Raw genomic sequence first — 20,199 nt, 5'->3', positions numbered from 1 at the left:
TCTTATTTAACAGCAATCTGCCAGTAGTTTAATCCATTTCACGTATATGCACGATTTGTGACTCTATCCTTAAATATGTAAACTCTATTTTTAGTACACCTTTCTAAATATTTAATAGTCTATCAGAAATTATAGCATGACATTTCTGTTCCCTGATTTTTTATTCTTGATCAGTGGCAGATAGCAAAATGTTTGCTATCTATTTGATTCTACTAATAGTAAAGTCCATAACTACTCACGGCTCCTATAAGGGCTTCTCATAAACAACTGCTGCATAACAGATAAATCAATGCATGCTTGCCTCCACCAAAAAGAAGCTGATAGTTGAAATAAACTTGTGGATACAGAGCAAGAGTGAAATGCTGCAAACATATTAGCTGAGCCTGTTGATTTGGGGGGGAATTAAACAGTCATTTATGCCTATTAAATTAAGCCTATCTAAGCCTCCTTGTAACCGTATCTATTATAAATTTTTTTTCACTTTATTTCATTAAAAAAAAAAAAACAGTTCGACTGTGTATAATCTACCTGAATTTTAGCTACCTCACAGGGCACAGACTGGGGCCGGCTCTCTGGCAAAAAGCCCTAAAGCTGAGAAGCCCAGTGCTGTTCCCTTCTAAATGTTGACTCCCCTCAGTGTCTGCCTGCTTCCTGTTACTCTCTAGAGCATTTAGGTACTTGTTGTTTCTGTTTGTTTTTTCCAGAGTTTATCACGCTACCTGTGGTAGGATTGTTCCAATAGAGCTACTCCTCTATTGTCAGATCTAAAATCACTAGCATCTTGGGCCCGGTAAAGAGATAGATCAGCTGGACAGTTGCCTGAGAGGCCACTCTGTAAGGAATGCTAAAACATCACAGGAATATACCAGAAATATGGTAAAAGAATGAAATAATGCCATTTGTAGCAACATGGATGGACCTCGAGATTATCATATTAAGTGAAGTAAGCCAGAGAAAGACAAATATCATGTGATATCACTTATATGTGGAATCTAAAAAAAATGATACAAATGAACTTATTCACAAAACAGAAATAGACTCAGACATAGAAAACAAACTCATGGTTACCAAAGGGGAAATGGGGTGAGGAGGGATAAATTAGGAGTTTGGGATTAACATATACTTACAACTATATATAAAATAGGTAAACAACAAGGACCTACTGTATAGCACAGGGAACTATACTCAATATCTTGTAATAACCTATAATGGAAAAGAATCTGAAAAAGAATATATATATATATAACTGAATCACTTTTCTGTACACTTGAAACTAACACAACATTGTAAATTAACTATACTTCAATTTAAAAAAACTGAAAAAACAAGAAATATGGTGCCAATTAACTCAATTTTCCACAGGTTACTCCTTACGTAATAGATGAAATACAAATTGTTTCTTCTGTTGCCTAAGTAAACACAGTCCTCAAGTAGACATTTAAGAACTTGAAAAGTCCATTGGTTCAGACATATCTAACTCGTTCTTTGAAAAGTTGCATAATACTCCATGGTACCATAATATATCAACTGTCTTCTGATAAAGCTCATGGTAAATTCTTATTTTTCTTCAGGTAAGGTGCATCTTTTTGCGTCTACAAAGCCAGGCCACAATAAATTTCCTTGAGTGCTAGCTTCAGCAGCACACATACTAACACTGGAACCATACAGAAAAGATTAGCATGGCCCCAACACAAGGATGACACGCAAATTCATGTAGCATTCCATATTTTTAAATAAATAAATAAATTTCCTTGAACATATTTCTTTATGTACTGGTGTTATCTTTCTGTAGGAGAGATTACAAAAAATAGGATTGCTGGGTTGAGGGCTATGTGAATTTTAAAATACATATTGTTATAATACTTTCCAGAAAGGCTGTAGAAATTAGCATTACAACCCATATTGATAGTCTCACCAGTAATTTTTATTTTTGACAATCTAATGGATCAAAATGCTGTGTTCTTTATTGTACTAATTTGAATTTTCTCGAACACCATTGAGGCTGAGGATCTTTTCATATTGCTGATGATCTACTTTTTTTTCTGGAATTGCCTGTTGAATGCTTTGTCAAATTTTAATTGGATTGATTGTCTTCTTTCATTTGGTTTGTAGGAGCTAAGGTACATTAGCAACATTTGTCCTTTGTTATCTATATTTTAAGTATTTAGTCTGTCATTTGTCTTTTGATTTTGTTTATAGTTTCTTTTGCTACACAAAAATATGTCCACTTTTAAGAGGTAATGTATGACTATTACTTTCAGGTAGTGACCCTTAGGGTTTCTGGATTTTATCTTTTCCTTCAGAAGGTCTTTTTTACTTTATGATCTTATAAATAATTCCTCACATTTGTATCTAATATTTTTATATTTCACATTTAGACTTCTAATCCATCTGGAGTTTATTTTTGCATAAAATGTGGGGTAGAAGTGTAACCATGTTTTCTTCCAGATGGATAGTCAATTCTGCCAGCACCATATACTAAGTAAGCCATCTTTCTCCCTCTAAACAAAATGTTATTTTTATTTATATTAAGTACCCACTTGAATTTGTTTCTGGAATCTTTCTTAGGTCCCACTTGTATTATTTATTCCTATGCTATGTATGGTTTTATTATAATAGCATTACAATAAGTTTTATTATCTTGTATATAAGGTAGGAATTGTGTTTAGCTAGTAATGTAGATACAAATAACAGAAGCTTAAACAAGAAATAAGTTTATTTCTTTCATGTAAAAGAAGTCTGGCATAGTAGGCCAGGGTTGGCATGGTAGCACCATGTTCATCAAGAATCCAGGCTCCCTCTATTACTCTCCTCAGGCATCCTTAGCAGTGGCTGCCACCCTCAAGATTGCCTCATGCTCCAGGGGAGGGGATGGTGGTGTGCTGAATTGGGCAATTGGGATTGACATGTATACACTGATGTGTATAAAATTGATGACTAATGAGAACCTGCTGTATAAAAAAATAAATAAAATTCAAAAATTAAAAAAAAGAAAAAGATTGTCTCATGCTCCAAGATGGCTGCTGAAGCTCCAGCCATATATTCCTTATTCCAGTCAGGAAGCAAGCAGAGTGGGGAAGAGCAAAAACAGCACATGCAGCTGTCTGACCTCCTTTTAAGGAGCTTTTCTGGAAGTCCCACCTAACAAGTTTATTTATACCCCTATCTGAAAGGGAAGCACAGAAATGAAGTCTTTCAGTAGCTGGATATTGAGTGTGAACCTAGTTAGTCTCAGTCCTCCCTCTTCCCATATCCTTTTTAAATTTTTAAAAATTATTCTCAAACATTTATGTTTTTTAGTAAATAGACTTTATTTTTTACAACGGTTTTAGATTTACAGAAAAACTGGGGAGATGGTACAGAGAGTTTGCATATACCCTCTTCCCAAATACTCTCCCACCACACACACACACACACACACACACACACACACACACACACACACATACACACACACAGAATTTCTATTATTAACATCTTGCATTAATATGGTACATTTGTTACAATTAATGAACCAATAGGATAACATTACTATTAACTGAAACCCATAGTTTATATTAAGGTTCTCTGTGTTGTGCATTTCTATGAGTTTTGGCAAATGTGTAATGACGTGTGTCCACCATTACAGTATCACACAGAATCATTTTACTATACTAAAAATCCACTGTGCTCCACTTATTCATCCCTCCCCTAACACCCCTGAACTCCTGGCAATCACTTATCTTTTTAGAGTCTCTATAGATTGCCTTTTCCCAAAGTCATACAGTATATAGCCTTTTCAGACTGGCTTCTTTAACAGCAATATGCATTTAACTTTCCATCATGTCTTTTTGTGGTTGAGAGCTCATTTCTTTTTATCACCAAATATATTGTATGGATATATTGTATTGTATGGATATATCAGTTTGTTTATCCATTCACATATTTAAGCACATCTTGGTTGCTTCTAGTCTCTAACAGTTATGATTAAAGCTATCAGAAATGTTTGTGTGCAGGTTCTTTTGTGGACGTAATTTCATCTCAATTGGGGAAATACCTAGGAGTACCATTGTTGGATTGTATGGCCAGATTATGTGTAGCTTTGTGAGAAACTGCCAAACTGTCTTCCAAAGTGGCTGTACCATTTTGCATTCCTATCCACAATGAATGAGAGTTCCTATTGCCCTGCATCCTCTCTGGCATTTGGTATTGTCAGTGTTTTGTATTCTAGCCATTCTCATAGTTTTGTGTTGGTATTTCATGATTGTTTTAATTTGCAGTTCCTTAATGACATACGCTGTTGAGTATCTCTTCGTATGCTTATTGGCCATCTGTATAACTCCTTTGGTGAAGTGTCTGTTCAAATCTTTTGCCCCTTTTTTCAATCAGGTTGTTTGTTTTCTTATGGTTGAGTTTTAAGAGTCTTTTTGTATGGGTCTATGTTTGGACTCTCTGTTCTGTTCCATTGATCTATTTGTCTATTCTTTTGTCAATACCACACCATCTTGATTTCTGTAGCATTAAAGTCTTGTCAGTTCTCCAAATTTGTTCTTTTTTAGCATTGAGTTGGCTATTCTCAGTCTTTTGCCTTTCTATATAAACTTTAAAATAAATTTGTTGATATCCCCACACACATTACAAAACTTGCTGGGATTTTCATTTGGACTAAATTGAATCTATAGATCAAGTTGGGAAGAATTGGTATCTTAACAATATTAAGTGTTCCTATTCATGAACATGGAATATTTCTCCATTTATTTAGCTCTTCTATGATTTCTTTCATCAGAGTTTTATAGTTTTCCTCATATAGATTCTGTATATTTTTTGTTAGATTTATACCTAAGCATTTCTCTTTTTTTCAGTGCTAAGGTAAATGGTATTGTGTTTTTAATTTCAAATTCCAATTGTTCACTGTTGACATACAGGAAAGCAGTTGACCTTTTATCTTACAATCTTGCTATCATAGCTTATTAGTTCTAGGAGTTTTTGTGTCGATTCTTTGGGACTCTCTACCTAAACAATCATGTCATCTGTGAGCAAACACAGTTTTATTTCTTCCTTACCAATCTGTATACCTTTTATTTCCTTTTCTATCTTTTTGTATTATCTAGGACTTCCAGTAAAATATTGAATAGGAGTGGTAGAGGGGACATCCTTGCCTTGTTCCTGGTCATAGGGGGAAAGCATCTATTTTCTCATCATTAAGAACAATGCTGGCAGTGGGAAGCAGCCACATGGCACAGGGAGATAAGCTTGGTGCTTTGTGTCCACCTAGAGGGGTGGGATAGGGAGGGTGGGAGGGAGACGCAAGAGGGAGAAGAAATGGGGATAAACATATATGCATAGTGATTCACTTTGTTATACAGCAGAAACTAACACACCATTGTAAACCAATTATACTCCAATAAAGATGTGAAAAAAAAAAAACCAATGCTGGCAGTAAGTTTTTCTAGATGTTCTTTATTAAGCTGAAGAAGTTCTCTAGTCTTAGTTTGCTGAGAGTTTTTATAATGAATGAAAAATAGATTTTGTCAAATGCTGTTTCTTCATTTATTGTTGTGGTCATATGGTTTTTCTTCTTTAGCCTGTTGATGTGATGTATTACATTAATTGATTTTTGAATGTTGAACCAGCCTGGTATACTTGGAATAAATCCCACTGGGTTGTGATGTATAATTTTTTATACATTGTTGGGTTCGATTTGCTAATATTTTGTTGAGGACTTTTCCATCTATATTCATAAGAGACTTTGGTCCATAGTTTTCTTTTCTTGTAATATATTTATCTGGTTTTGGTATTAGGGTTATACTGGAATTTTACAATGAGTTAAGAAGTGTCCCCTCTGCTTCTATTTTCTGGAAGAGATTACATAGAATGGGTATCATTTATTTTTTAAATGTTTGGTAGAATTCACTAGTGAACCCATGTGGGTCTGGTGCTTTCTGTTTTGGAAAGTTACTAATTATTGATTTGATTTCTTTAACAGGTATAGACCTATTTAGATTATCTTTTTCTCCTTGTATGAGTTTTAGTAGTTTCTATCTTTCAACGAATTAGTCCTTTTCATCTAAGGTATCAAATTTGTGGGCATAAAGTTTGTTCATAATATTCTTTTATTGTCCTTTTGATGTCTAGTAGAGATGACTCCTCTTCCATTTCTGATATTGGTTATTTGTGTCCTCTCTCTTTTTAAAAAAATTTAACCTGGCAAGAGGTTTATCATTTTTGTTGATTTTTTTCAAAGAACCAGATTTTTGTTTCATTGCTTTTTCTCACTTGTTTTTCTGTCTTCATTTTATTGATATTTGCTTTAATTTTCCTATTTCTTTTTTTCTGGTTGCTTTAGACTAGTTATTTCTTAACTTTCTCTAGTTTCGTAAAGTGGAAGCTTAGATTATTGATAGATCCTTGTTCTTTTCTAATATATACATACAATGCTATAAATTTCCCTCCAAGCACTCTTTTTGCTACATTTCACAAATTTTGATAAGCTGTATTTTCGTTTTCATTTAGTTCAAAATGTTTTTTAAATTTCTCTTGAGATTTCTTCTTTGACCCATGTATTGTTTAGAAGTATGCTATTAAATCTCCAAATATTTTGGAATTTTCCAACTATCTTTCTGTTATTCATTTCTAGTTTAAGCCCATTGTGGTCTGAGAGCATACTTCTATAGGATTTCTATTCTTTTTTTTTTTTTTTTTTTGCGGTACGTGGGCCTCTCACCGTTGTGGCCTCTCCCGTTGCGTGCAGGCCTAGTGGCCATGGCTCACAGGCCTAGCCGCTCCGCAGCATGTGGGATCTTCCCGGACCTGGGCACAAACCCGTGTCCCCTGGATCGGCAGGCGAACCCTCAACCACTGCGCCACCAGGGAAGCCCGACATTTATTTTTATATGAACTTTCCAATCCCTTTGTCCAGTTTATTTTTTTTAGATGAAACAAGATTGGCAAAATGTTGATATTTGTTAGATCTGTGCATATGTGAAAATTCCATCATAGAAAGCTTTGTAAAAATTACTTGAAAACCATAACAGAGTTTCTGACACATAGTAAGGGATAAGCCATCATCATCACTGTCATCATCAAACAAGACAGTTGTGGGTCTTTGTGTCTCCTCCATCTTCAAATTCTTCCTCTCCAGACACTCTGTCCCATTATTTTTTTTTCTTTAATTTTTTTTTTTTTTTGGCCTCGCAGCTCGGCTTGTGGGATCTTAGTTCCCCAACCAGGGATTGAACCTGCACCCTCGTCAGTCAAAGCACAAAGTCCTAACCACTGGACCGCCAGGGAATTCCCCACTCTTCCACTTCACGGTTTAGTCATATTTGACTCTACTGATTGTTGACTCCTTGTGTCTTTCTCTGTCTCTGGCTTCTGGGCCACCATCTCTCCTGGTTTTCCTCCAATCTCTCTGATCTCTCATTCTGTCTCCTCTGTGGACAGGTGTCCTCCTCCGGCTCCATATACATTGGTGTTTCCCAGGGTCTCAGATCTGCTTCTCTTTCAGTCTATACACCGTCATTGGATGATCTCTTCCAGGCAGTCTAAGTTCAATTACCATCCAAATCCTGCTGGCTCCAAAATCTATAATCCCAGTCCAGTTTTCTCTCATGCGTTCAGAGACATATCTCCAACTTCTGGCTAGATACTTAAAACTCAGTGTTTCCAAAACTGAAATTTATAAACTGCTTCTGAGAGTCCCCATCTTGGTGTAGGCACCACCACCTACCCACCAACCACCAAACGGCCTAAGCCAAAAGCCTGGGTCATCCTCCCCTCCTCCCTCTCCTTCATCAGCCAGATCCAGTTCCCACATCCAAGAGATATGACTTTCTTGCTGCTTTGATTGCATTCCCTTCTCTCCATCCCCACTGCGTTACATCCTAATTCAAGCCCCCATCACTTCTTCTCTTCTTCTCCTAACTCAAGCCTCCTAACTGGTCTTCCTGCCTGGAGTCTGTCCCTCCAATATGTTCTCCACCAGAATGACTTTCCAAAGCAAAATAAGCATGTTCTTTGCCTGTTTCAACCCCCTCAATGAATCTTCATAGTAGGTTTTAATCCCTAATTACCTTGTGGTATTTGCCTTCCCTTCCTCACCATCCTCTCTCTCTGCTCCTCTCCACCCCCCAAACAACCACCCTCACCTTAAAGCATATTTATAGTTCCCATGAATGGGTCTTGCTGTTTCATTTAGCCTCCACACTTCTGCACCTTTTGCTCCCTATGCTGGCACTGCCCTCCCTCCCTTCGTTCAGGACTCCAGTCAGAGAGCCTCTCTCTGGGCACTTTCCCAGCATAGCTCCCTCCCATTTCCCCTCCCCCACCTCTTGCTACTCCAGCTTGCATCACTCTATGATGGATTCAATCATCCGTCTCCTCCATGGAACAAAGAGCTCCTGAGGGCCCAGACTGCGCCTATGGACCATTGGACCCGACTAACTGGCACATCACAGCTGCTCAGAAAATGTTGGCCAGATAAGTGAAGAGATGCTTACAGATCAGGAACAGAGGGACAGAAGAGGCAGAATTTGAGAAAATGACAGGAGTGTTTGTTTGCTTTTAGTCATGGGGTGGAGCTCCTGGGCAGCACAATTTCCTTTTTAACACTCAAATGTTGACATTTTAAATAAATACATAGTTTATGTACAGCTATATTAAATAAACATGTAGGTTTAAACTAAATCAGTTATTTTCTTTTACTTGATTCTAGGATAAACAAATGGTGGCAGGGACCAAAAAATTACGAAAAGCTATAAGGCAAAAACTTAACATTAAGTAAATTCATTTTATGATGTGGGAAACACATGCAATATAATATTTAATGAAAAACCTCAACTCAAAACTATATATGGCTCTTCCAAGTGGTGAATCCTCTGGTTATCGCTGCCATCCTGGCCTTGGCGGTGCCGATTCTGAGACCCTCGGGAGGAGGACTCTCGCGGCTACTGATTTCTCCCTGGGAGCGGCTTTCTGTGCGGGGAGACGTGTCGGAGTCCCACGCTTGGTGTCCCGGTGCTCTCGGGCCTCAGCGGGGCACGATGGTTGGGAATGGGGCTGGCTGGGGGTACAGGCAGGCTGTGGTGGTTCCCGACTCCGGAGGTCCGGTGTCTTCGCGGTGACCTCTAAAAATGGTTCGCTATTCACTTGACCCAGAAAACCCCACAAAATCATGTAAGTCGAGAGGTTCAAATCTTCGTGTTCACTTTAAGAACACTCGTGAAACAGCCCAGGCCATTAAGGGTGTGCATATCCGAAAAGCCACCAAGTATGTGAAGGATGTCACTTTAAAGAAGCAATGTGTGCCATTCCGTCATTACAATGGTGGAGTTGGTAGGTGTGCCCAGGCCAAACAGTGGGGCTGGACGCAGGGTCGGTGGCCCAGAAAGAGTGCAGAATTTTTACTGCACATGCTCAAAAATACAGAGAATAATGCCGAACTTAAGGGCTTAGATGTAGATTCTCTGGTCCTTGAGCATATCCAGGTGAACAAAGTCCCCAAGATGCGGCGCAGGACTTATAGAGCTCATGGTCGGATCAACCCATACATGAGCTCTCCCTGCCACATTGAGATGATCCTTACTGAAAAAGAACAGACTGTTCCTAAACCAGAAGAGGAGGTTGCCCAGAAGAAAAAGATATCCCAGAAGAAATTGAAGAAATAAAAACTTATGGCCTGGGAATAAATGCTGCAAAAAATAAATGCAAGTAAAAGTAAAAAAAAAAAAAAAACCAAAAAATTATATATGATATAGTGTATATCTTAGCTAAAAATGCAGGCTCCACAGTCAGATTTAGGTTTGAATCCCAGCTTCTTACTTACTACTGTGTGGTCTTGGACAAATTTCTTTACTTCTCTGTTCCTCAGTTTCTTTTACTGTTAAATAGGAATAATAAAATTTCTGCCTCATAGGGTTATTATGAAAATTGTATGCTTTCTAAAGGGTTTAGAACAGTAGTTGGCCCTGGTAACCATTCAAGAAATATTAATTAAACAATAATGATAGCTAAATGTTGTTTATTATTATTAATATATTAATAATGTTGTGAACTATTATTATTAATATAATATTATAATATATTATATTATACATTATTATGTAATGTATGACATATTATTAATATATTATAATATATTATAGTTATTATATAATATATTGCAATTAACTGTTATTATTCATAAGTATATCTAATTATACTTGTAAATATATTATTGATCAGTCTATCACAGAAAAAGAGCCTGGAAGGAAATATACCTAAATATGTGGAATTAAGATTATGGATGACTTTTCTTCTTTTAACTTTTCTAATGAAAAAATATCTATTAATTTTATCATGAGAAATAAGTAATATTTTTTAAAAGAGAGCTCATTCTATCTGCAAAAGCATAAGACTTCTGTTTGAACTATAGACCACCTTGGCCCAGGGTTTCTCACGGCCTAGTTTAAGAACCACTGCTGCTCCGACACTCCTCACTCAGGCTTGCCCCAGGTAGTACAAGGCCATAAAGGGCTAGCCGTCCCAGCAGGCCCAGATTCCCATGTGAGTTGCTTGGTAACTGGGTAAGAAATCTGAGCGTGCTGTCCTAGGCAGCCTGTGGACTGACAGTAGGGTTGGGGTGCAGGTCCTCTGAGAGCTCTGAGAGGGCTATTGCCTCCTGGAGCTTTCTCTGGAGGGAGAGTCTTCTTCCTCTGAGACTGGCACTCCTCAGCCTCCCCCCACCAGCAGTTGGACTTGGGTCCTCAGAGCAGGGCTCAGGTCAAGTAGCTTGGGACCATTAGCTTTGTGGGTACATGATCTCCTCCTCACCTGGCACTTTCTACCTTTTGATGTCTTTGAAGTCTGCGCCATGACTGGCCTGATCAAAAGCTCCATTTCTGTTTAGACTTTCTGCAAGTCCTTTGCATCCCTGTTCTTCTGTGATTTCCATTGGCTTAAGGCCACTTCCCTTTCCAAGTCTGGCCAACCTTCTGGCAGAAGTCCCTCTACAATCAGCAATCTAATCTTATCATATAATATTATATATTATATAGAAATAATACATATTATTTAAAATCATATACATATATCTTTTTTCACATTCCTAGTTTTTCATTCTAAGAAATTCTCAGCCACTAGAAAACTCTACATACATTCACTGAAATTTCCTCCTGATTGTGTAATATCCCTCCTCAAATTGTTCAAGTGCCCAAGTAGCTGAGCAGAAAAGGGCCCCAGTTCTGCTGCCTCTAGGGCTCAGCAGGGCCTCCACAGGCCTTTTGACGTGGACACTTCCCCTTGGGGCCCTGCCCTCTCCTCAGCTGCAAAGTCAGCCTCCAGCAGCTGCCTCTCCACTGTACCTGACCACAGCTTGCTCAACTACCTACATCTCCTTCCTGGCTCTTGAAATAGTTCACTCTTCTCTGCTGCTCACTTGCTGTCCTCCTACCTGTTTCCTTGCCCTGCTGAACCCCCTCCCACTCCCTTCCTCACCAGGCAGGAAAGAGCACTCTGCCTCACCTGTTCCTTTTTCCTTCATTCCATCGACTCTGTCCATGCAGACTTCCCCCTCTCTCCCCCCACATTCTCACAATTTCTTTTCTAGTTTGTTGTTGCTGTTATTGTTGTTTTACTTTTTAACATAAAACCAGTACATACTTAGCAGGAGATAGTAGGTAAGCCCTAGTTAAGTCAAGGTTCTGGGGTTCTTCATCTTCCTGGATATTGACTATTGTCTGGGACTGGCTTAAAGACCCAAGAAAAGGATTTGAAAAATCCACTCCATCTCCTTAAGTGTTCCACGTTCACTAGAAAAATATCTTCTTAAGGGCGAAAATGAGAATTGTGAACGTGGTGCTGACTAAGATCCTTTTGAGGTCCATGGAGCAAATGCATTATTCCTCCTGTGTTAAATTTACCTGAATAGATTAAAATTCAGGAAACTATAGGCAAAATAATAATAATGAATACTCATTGCAGAAAAACTAAAACACAACAAAGTCAAAAGGCAAAAATAATAACGGGCTGCAACTCCATCAACCAGCAACAGCACTGTCAATGCAGTGCTTTCAGGCTTTCCTGATGCCTACATAGAACACAGACCGACAATCCCTCATCTATAATTCCAGAAAGTAAAAACCTCAGGAAACAGGAAGCTGTTTCTTGGTTTCGCTTTTGTTTTCTAAGTCTGCAGCAAATTTCTTTGGCCGTACAACCTGATCCTAACTGATGTGATGCTATTTACAGTCTTTAGTTAGCCCACTTAGTGTGAATAGTCATGGTTCACTGCAGAAATTTTAATGGGTTTGGCTGTGAATTGCTGCTGCCTCAGACACACTGAATGTGTTCCGTAAGTAGGCACCTTTGTAAAATCTGAAAAATTCTGAATTCCAAAACACCCCAGGGGTCAGAATTTTGACCTGAATACTTAAAAGAAGTGATGATAATAATAGTCATCATGCTGTATGACATTTACATGCTCCAGGTACTGCTAAGCACTTTGCATATATTAATTAATTAAATTCTTAAAACACCCCCATAAGGGGGGTACTATTATCTTCATCTCTATGTTACACGTGAGAAAAGGGATTATATTGTACCTACTGTTTTATCGCTTGCTTTCTGCACGTAATAATATGTCTTGAACATTTTTCACTTCAGTGAATATTAATCTGCAGTCTTATCTTTAGTGACTGCATTGTGTCCCATTGTGTGACTGTGCTGTCACTTAGCCAGTCCTCTGGTGTTGGACATTTAGGTTGTTTTCACACTCTTTCTCTTGGGTTCATTTCTCTGTGAGATCCTTCAGTACAGACCAGCCAGTTGTTCCTCTCAAACCTTTGACTTTGAGGAAAGCACATGTCTGTACTCATTGGCTCCTTGAAAGGAAGCCCTTCCTGCCTCTTGACCAACTCCTCTTACATTTTTTATTTTTTGTTATTCTAACAGAAATGTGTTCACATCTCTGTATGCCCCTGTCTGATTTCCTGGTGTTTGGAAAATCCATTCTGCCATTATTGGGGCAGGATCTGAAATGGTGTGTCTCTCACTTCACGAAACACGGCCTCTTCTGTTTCCTGCCCTTAACTCCTGGCAGTTCCACTCGACCTACTTCCCTCTTCCTGTGACTTTGTTTCAGAAGGTCAACATGTCACCTACATGAGGTCTGAATCCTATTGCCTAACGCTAAATATTTAGTCAAATGAGTCCTTTTCCAGTGTCTTTTAATCTTACTTTTTTTCCCAGAGCTGGTACTGAAATCTTCTCATGCACTTGGGTTTATTTCCTGTGGCAAATCACCCCAAAGTGAGGAGCTTAAAACAACACAAATTTGTTCTCACAGTTCAGGAGGCCAGAAGTATGAAATTAAGCTGCGGGCAGGCTCTGAAACCTAGGTTTTGGCAGAGCCATGCTCCCCCTGAAGGGCTGGGGGAGAATCCTCCCTTTGCCATCTCCTTGGTGGTTCCAGGAGTTGCGTGTTGGCTGCATAGCCCAAATCTAATTCTCCGTCTTCACATGGAGTTTCTGTCCCCATGTCTCTTTTCCATGTCTCTTGTGAGGGCACTTGAGATTGGATTTAGGGCTCACTGGATAATCCAGGATGATCGCATCTTGACATTCCCTCTGCAAAGACCCTTCTTCCAAATTATGTCACATTCACAGGTTCCAGGAGTCAAGACGTGGGCATATCTTTTCGGGGGCACCATTGGATCCACTACAGCACCCCTCTTCCCAAATCTAGGGATTAATTTTTTTCTCTCCACACTTCACACTTCACACAGGTGATATCTCTTGCTCTCTCAGTTCCCATCCAGGGTAGCCCATCGCCCTCGGAGATCATTCATTCACGTGGAGCTCATGGGGGTTAAACAATGGCCATGAGAAAAATGGTTCCTTTCTTCTGCTGATCCACAAAAGAATCCCAAACCAATCCTTTCACATTCATTAAATATATTTTCTTTAACAAATTAAGTGTTGTTACTTATGCTAAAACTATGGACACTTTTTCTTTACCCTAAGGACCAAAGGTTACATCCCAAGGAGGAGGAAATTATTTCCTGAGTGCCTACAATATATCAAGTGCTGTTATATTACCTTGTTTAACTCTCATAACAACCCTGAGTCTTACAGTCCATTTTCTCTGCTTTAGAGAATAGAAAACTGAGGCTCAGAAAGGTTAAGGAACTTGTTAAAAATCACATAGTAACTAGCAGGACTCAGCTTTGTCAAACCCAATAGCCCTTCGATCTCTCTACACCAAACTGCCTTTCAGATTTTTATGGGTACATGCAGCACAGAGACAGTAAATGACTCAGAGGTCACTAATGATGGCAGCAAGACCAGAAGCTGGGTCTCATCTGCCGGTTCACTGTCCTTCCCATCACACCACACTGTCCACTCAGAATAGAGGGTGTCATTTGAGCTGACAGAAGGACATGCACCCTGACTGAGCTCAGAAAGTGCCTGAACTTTGGTGTCGGAGCCTGAGTCTATTCTGTCTTCACTGCTTGGTGACAGGCGCTCCTGGACCAGTCATTGGGCACCTTTGAAGCTCAACTTCCTCTTCTGTAAAATGGCATGATAATGAGACCCACCTCTCTGCACTGTTGCAAGGATTAGATGCATGCTAAAGCACAGGGTGCGGAGGCGCTCCTCAAGTGGTAGCCATGACAACTCTGTATATTGCAATCCAATGTCTCTTTAAAATTAAAGTTCTTCTAATTACAAAAGAAAAAGTAATTCATGTTTATAGTAAAGAGTATAAAGTAACACCTCGCCACTCCCCAAATATTCCAGTCCTTGTCCCTAGAGGTAGCTATTTTTAACAGTATCTTTGGTATGGTTCCACAAATCTTCTATTCATTTGGAAGTATATATTCAGTCATTGCACAAATAGGTTCATACAAGTTCACAGCTTACTTTTTACTAAGTCATTGTCCCAGGTGTGTTCTCCAGGAAGCAGACTCTGAGACAGACGTTAGTGTGCAGAATGCTTACTAGGAAGCACCCTTGGAAGTAACATCTGTGGAAGGGAAGGAAGGCAGGAACAAGAGTGGACAGAAGAAGTCAAGATATTGGACAGCTTCAGCCAACCTCACTGGAGCTCCAGAGTTAACTAGACCATCAGAATTGGCCCATGCCATGTTGGTCCCAAAGGCCTGGGCTTCAGCCCTTCCTCCCTTACCCCCACTATCAGTGGGCCAGCCTGGGTAGGCACACCCTTGGACAAGGCAGCTCTCTGCAGCTGAAGCCATCTGTGAGGGGGATGACAGCTGAAGCTGTTGCTGACAGCACTCCCTGCAGCTGGATAAGTCCTTCTGAAGGGGTATCTATCAGCACATTCTGGTGTCCACTTCAGTAACATTGAGATGACTTAGCAAGACAGAGCCTGCAGCTGCCCACAATGCCACAGGAAAACTCTGATGAAATAATGGTATACAACTGCCCTGGCCTATTAGTCTAAGAACTGGAAGACCCACATCCTGTAGACCCAGCGACTTTAGCTACATGGGGCTGTGTTAGCATGAAATTAGTTTTATGTGAGTTTTTACTGTCTGGGGATAGTCACCTCACCTTGTCTTCCCCTTTTGACAGCAGAACTTTTGGTTCCTCTTTGGCTGGGAATATGGTGAAGGGCTGGGGGAGGGGATGCTATTAAGTCTCAAGACACACTTCTCTGACAGTGAAAAAGAAAGTGGCTGAGGACTCCCATCCTATAAAAGACAAGCACAAAGGGTCATTCATGTACATGACAGTGGGCCCTTTCTATCGACTTTCCCTTTCCATGTCCTTTTAGTATTTATCTTTGTTCAGCACGTGCTGAATCAAGTCCCAAGGTGAGAATCTGGAGCCACTGCCATATTGTCTGAGAAGATAGATGCCCAGGCTATGCCCACAAATGGGCTGCTACGTAACTCATCATACCCAAATGGTGGTCCCACACCTTCCCCTCCCTCCCCTCCGCCTTCCTCTCTCAAATGTAGGCATCCACTCATCCATAGAAAGCCAAAGATTGGGAGAGGGTAGACTAGCTCCATCCTGGGGACAGAGACCTGCTTGAAAGCAAGAATTAGGCTTTAATCAGTATTACTGATGGGAATATACCATTTCCAACCATTTTGAAAAACAGTTGGGCAGTTTCTTATAAAGTTAAACACCACGAGACCCAGCCATTCCAGTCCTAGATAAATGAAAACCCATATTCACATTGGGATTTGTACATGAATGTTTATAGCAGTTTTATTCATAATAGCTCAAGCTGGAGACAACCCAAATGTCCATCAGATGAAAAACTGTGGAATTCTAATCACCAGTAAAAAGGAATAAACTATTGATACACACAAAACATGAGTGAACCACAGAAACATGCTGAATGAAAGAAGTCAGACATAGGGGTATATGTTGTATGATTCCATTTACATGAAACTCTAAGAAGTCAGTTTAATCTATACTGTCAGAAAGCAGACCCATAGTTGCCTGGGGCTAAAGATGGAGGTAAATTGACTATAAAAGGACATAAGGGAAATATTTTATATCTAAATTATGGTGTGATTACATGGGTATATAAATTTGTCAAAATTCATTGAACTGTATACTTTAAATAAATGGATTTCATTGTATGCAAATTATTCCTCAAAAAGTTGATTTAAAAACAAAGTATGTAGGCAAGTATATTAAAGAAAAATATAAAAACTAAATGAAACCAAGGGGTTTAACTTTCCAGCTATTTTAACATATTATAATTTATATCAAAACTATTGGATAAATAATAGAAAAACTATTAATATAAATCATTCTATTTATAAAGAAGTATAATCCCAAGATCATCTCAAAAGGCACTAGGAAAGTATTTAATAAAAGTTAAAACTCACATTCCAGAAACAAAAGAAAAATGAGTAGAAACTAGTAATAGAAATTCCTTGACTTGATAAAGATTATCCATCAGGAACTAAGATGTAATGGTGAAGCAAGTATTTCAATTACAAGTGCCATTGTATTAGAGGATCATTCTAAAGGATGATCCTCCAAAGAGGATCACTGAGACTCAACAAAGGAGGTACAGACCTCCTAGGAAACGTTCAGGAAGAATGGGAAAGCATATTTGGTTAACATAATGATGGGGGTATGATAATGGTAAACGTTGGGTAGTGGCCAAAGATACTAGATATTTGCAATACAAGGACACTTCTACAGATCAAAGAACTGCCCCACAATAGACACAACTTTCTAATGTCTTACTACTCTGTATAAACACAAGGCATGTTCTGCAAGGACATAACATATAATGAAAAATTTCCAGGAATAAAACTACGACATAATTCGATGGAGTACTGTACTTTGCTTTTTCCAAATTTTACCGAGTTGTTGACTATTTAGAAAAATCTTGTCACCTGTGGCACCACTGTAGATATTTGAATATGACACATCTGTATTAGTCTAAATGTAGAGTTGTCACATTCCCAGTGATAATGTTCATAGATAGAGGCATCTGCAACTTTGTTATGACTGTTGGTGAATTTGTGTGCCAAACATTTACATATTGAAATAATACTATCTTATCATAAAATACTTTTTCTTTATTTCTCCTTACATTATGGCATAATACTGATGTTTAGAAATCATGAGATTAAGTAGTTTATATTACCTAGGGATTTCATTTCAGATTAGTAAAGATGCTGTTACATAATTTTTATTATAAGTATGATGGAATTGAGAACCATAGTTCTAGTGCAACAAGCAAAGTAACTGAAGGAAAATATAGGAAAAGAAAAACAGAAGCTGTTTGTCAGAGATATAATTGTATTCTTAGAAAACTTAAGAGAGTCAACTAAAATCTATTAGAATTGGTAAGAGAAATTACTATGGTAGCTTTTATCCTATGACTGTAAAGGGTCTGATTGACTGTGATATAATAAGTATGCAATGGTTTTGTTTTTCTTGATAAATATCACCTTTTCTTTGCAAGCCCCACTCCCCACCCTAACCCGACACTAGCAGGGAAAGGGTGGAGGGTGGTGATGAAGACTAAGCATTGCCCATGAATGTCTCTTCCGCTACACGCAATGATTTCACTCCCAGTGGTGGTTATTTCCTACAGAGGTGCAGAGAGGAGCTGGTGAGTGGGGGAGAGCGAGGCTCAGGTTCTCCCTCTCCCCCCTCCCCTCTCTGTTCCTTAAACCAAAGCTCTCAGCAAGAGGACTAGCCCACAATATCGGATGGCCTGCAGGGAGGGCTTTGCCCCTGGTCCTAGTTATTCTCTGTTGAATCCTTTCCCATTCTTGTTAAAGAAAAGGAGGGGGAGAGAAAGGAAAGGAGAAAAGTTTTTTAAAGAAAGTAGAAGAAGAATTTTTTTTTTTTTTTTTTTTTTTTGCGGTACGCGGGCCTCTTACTGTTGGGGCCTCTCCCGTTGCGGAGCACAGGCTCCAGAAGCGCAGGCTCAGCGGCCATGGCTCACGGGCCCAGCTGCTCTGCGGCATGTGGGATCTTCCCGGACCAGGGCACGAACCCATGTCCCCTGCCTCAGCAGGCGGACTCTCAACCACTGCGCCACCAGGGAAGTCCAAGAAGGACAGTAAAACAAAGAAGAAAAAGAGTATATATGCTTAGAAAAAAGGATATTATACCAAATGTTAAAGTACTTGGCTCACTTGGAGGGTGGAAGATGTTGGGGGGCGTCACAGATGACTTTCACTTTATACAATTCTATATTATAAAAATTTTACAATATGATCCAGAAACTCTACTCTTAGGTATCTTCCCAAGGCAAATGAAAACATATGTCCACACAAAAAAAATCCACAAATGTTCATAGCAGCATTATTTATAATAGCCAAGAAGAAAGTCAGACAGAGAAAAACATATATGATATCGTTTATATGTGGAATCTAAAAAAAATGGTGCAAATGAACCTATTTACAAAACAGAAATATAGTCATAGATACAGAAAACAAACTTATGGTTACCAATGGGGAAACGGGAGTGGGGGAGGATAGATTGGGATTGACATATACACACTACTATATATAGAATAGATAACTAATAAGAACCTACTATATAGCACAGGGAACTCTGCTCAATACTCTATAATGACCTATATGGGAATAGAATCTAAAAAAGAGTGGGTATTTGTATATGTATGACTGATTCACTTTGCGGCACAGCAGAAACTAGCACAACATTGTAAATCAACTATACTCCAATAAAAAATTTTTAAAATAGCCAAAAAGTAGAAATAAACCAAATGCCCATCAACTGATGAGTGAATAAATGTGTTATATCCCATATGGTGGAATACTATTAGTCAATAAAAATAAATGAAATATTGATATGTGCTTCAATACAGATGATCTTTGAAAACATTATGCTAAATGAAAGAAGTCAGTCACGTATTATATGATTCCTTTTATATGAAACGTTCAGAATATGAAAGTAGATTAGTAGTTGCCTAGGTTGGGGGACATGGAGAGCAGGGTGGGAAGTGACAGCTAAGGGATATGAAGTTTCTTTTGGGGATAATGAAAATGTTCTAGAACTGATTGTGGTGATGGAGGCACACATCTGTGAATATACTAAAAACCATTAAACAGGTCAACTATATGATATCTGAATTATATCTCAATAAATTTTTAATAAAAACTTTACAAAAAACATGTACTATTTTATACTAATAAAAAATTAGTGATTTTAACTATTAAATGTACATATCATCATATAGATTTGTTATATATTAAATATTCACCCTCAAAATATCCAAAATATTATAATAGGACTCTGCCTTGAGACCCCTGGATAATTACTTTCATACATGGGTAGGTTATCTAACAAAAGCAGGAGGGAATACAATATATTGCGTGAGCCAAAAGGTGCCTTCAGTTTTTTAAGTAAAAATAAAAGACACATTTTTCATTTGCACCAAGAACTTTATTGAACAATGTGTTCAGCCTTGTGTTCCACTACCTTCTGCCATTTTTCAGGCAACTTCATAATTCCATCTTCCCAAAACTTTTTATCTTTTTGAGCAAAGAACTATTTCAGGTGTCTTTTACAGCATTGGGAATTGACAATTTTTCCATTAAGAGAATTTGTAAAGACCGAAATAAATGGAAATCCGAAGGTGCACTGTCTGGTGAATACGGCGGATAAACCAGAACTCCCCAGCCAAGTTGTAATAGTTTTTGCCTGGTCATCAAAGAAACATGCGTTCTTGTGCTATCCTGATGGAAGATTATGCGTTTTCTGTTG

At 38.7% G+C, this 20,199-nt stretch overlaps 1 non-coding gene across 1 annotated transcript; it reads left to right on the top strand.

The window, feature by feature from the left end:
* Positions 1 to 1,624: 1,624 nt before the first annotated feature.
* Positions 1,625 to 1,731, top strand: LOC117308611 (U6 spliceosomal RNA). Its single transcript, XR_004522701.1, has one exon. It is a non-coding gene; the product is annotated as a U6 spliceosomal RNA (small nuclear RNA).
* Positions 1,732 to 20,199: the final 18,468 nt, after the last annotated feature.

The sequence above is a fragment of the Tursiops truncatus genome, chromosome 16 (genome assembly GCF_011762595.2).
Source record: "Tursiops truncatus isolate mTurTru1 chromosome 16, mTurTru1.mat.Y, whole genome shotgun sequence".
NCBI classification, from domain to species: domain Eukaryota; kingdom Metazoa; phylum Chordata; class Mammalia; order Artiodactyla; family Delphinidae; genus Tursiops; species Tursiops truncatus.
Note: the sequence above shows the minus strand (reverse complement) of the source record. Positions and strands in the feature narration are given on the sequence as shown.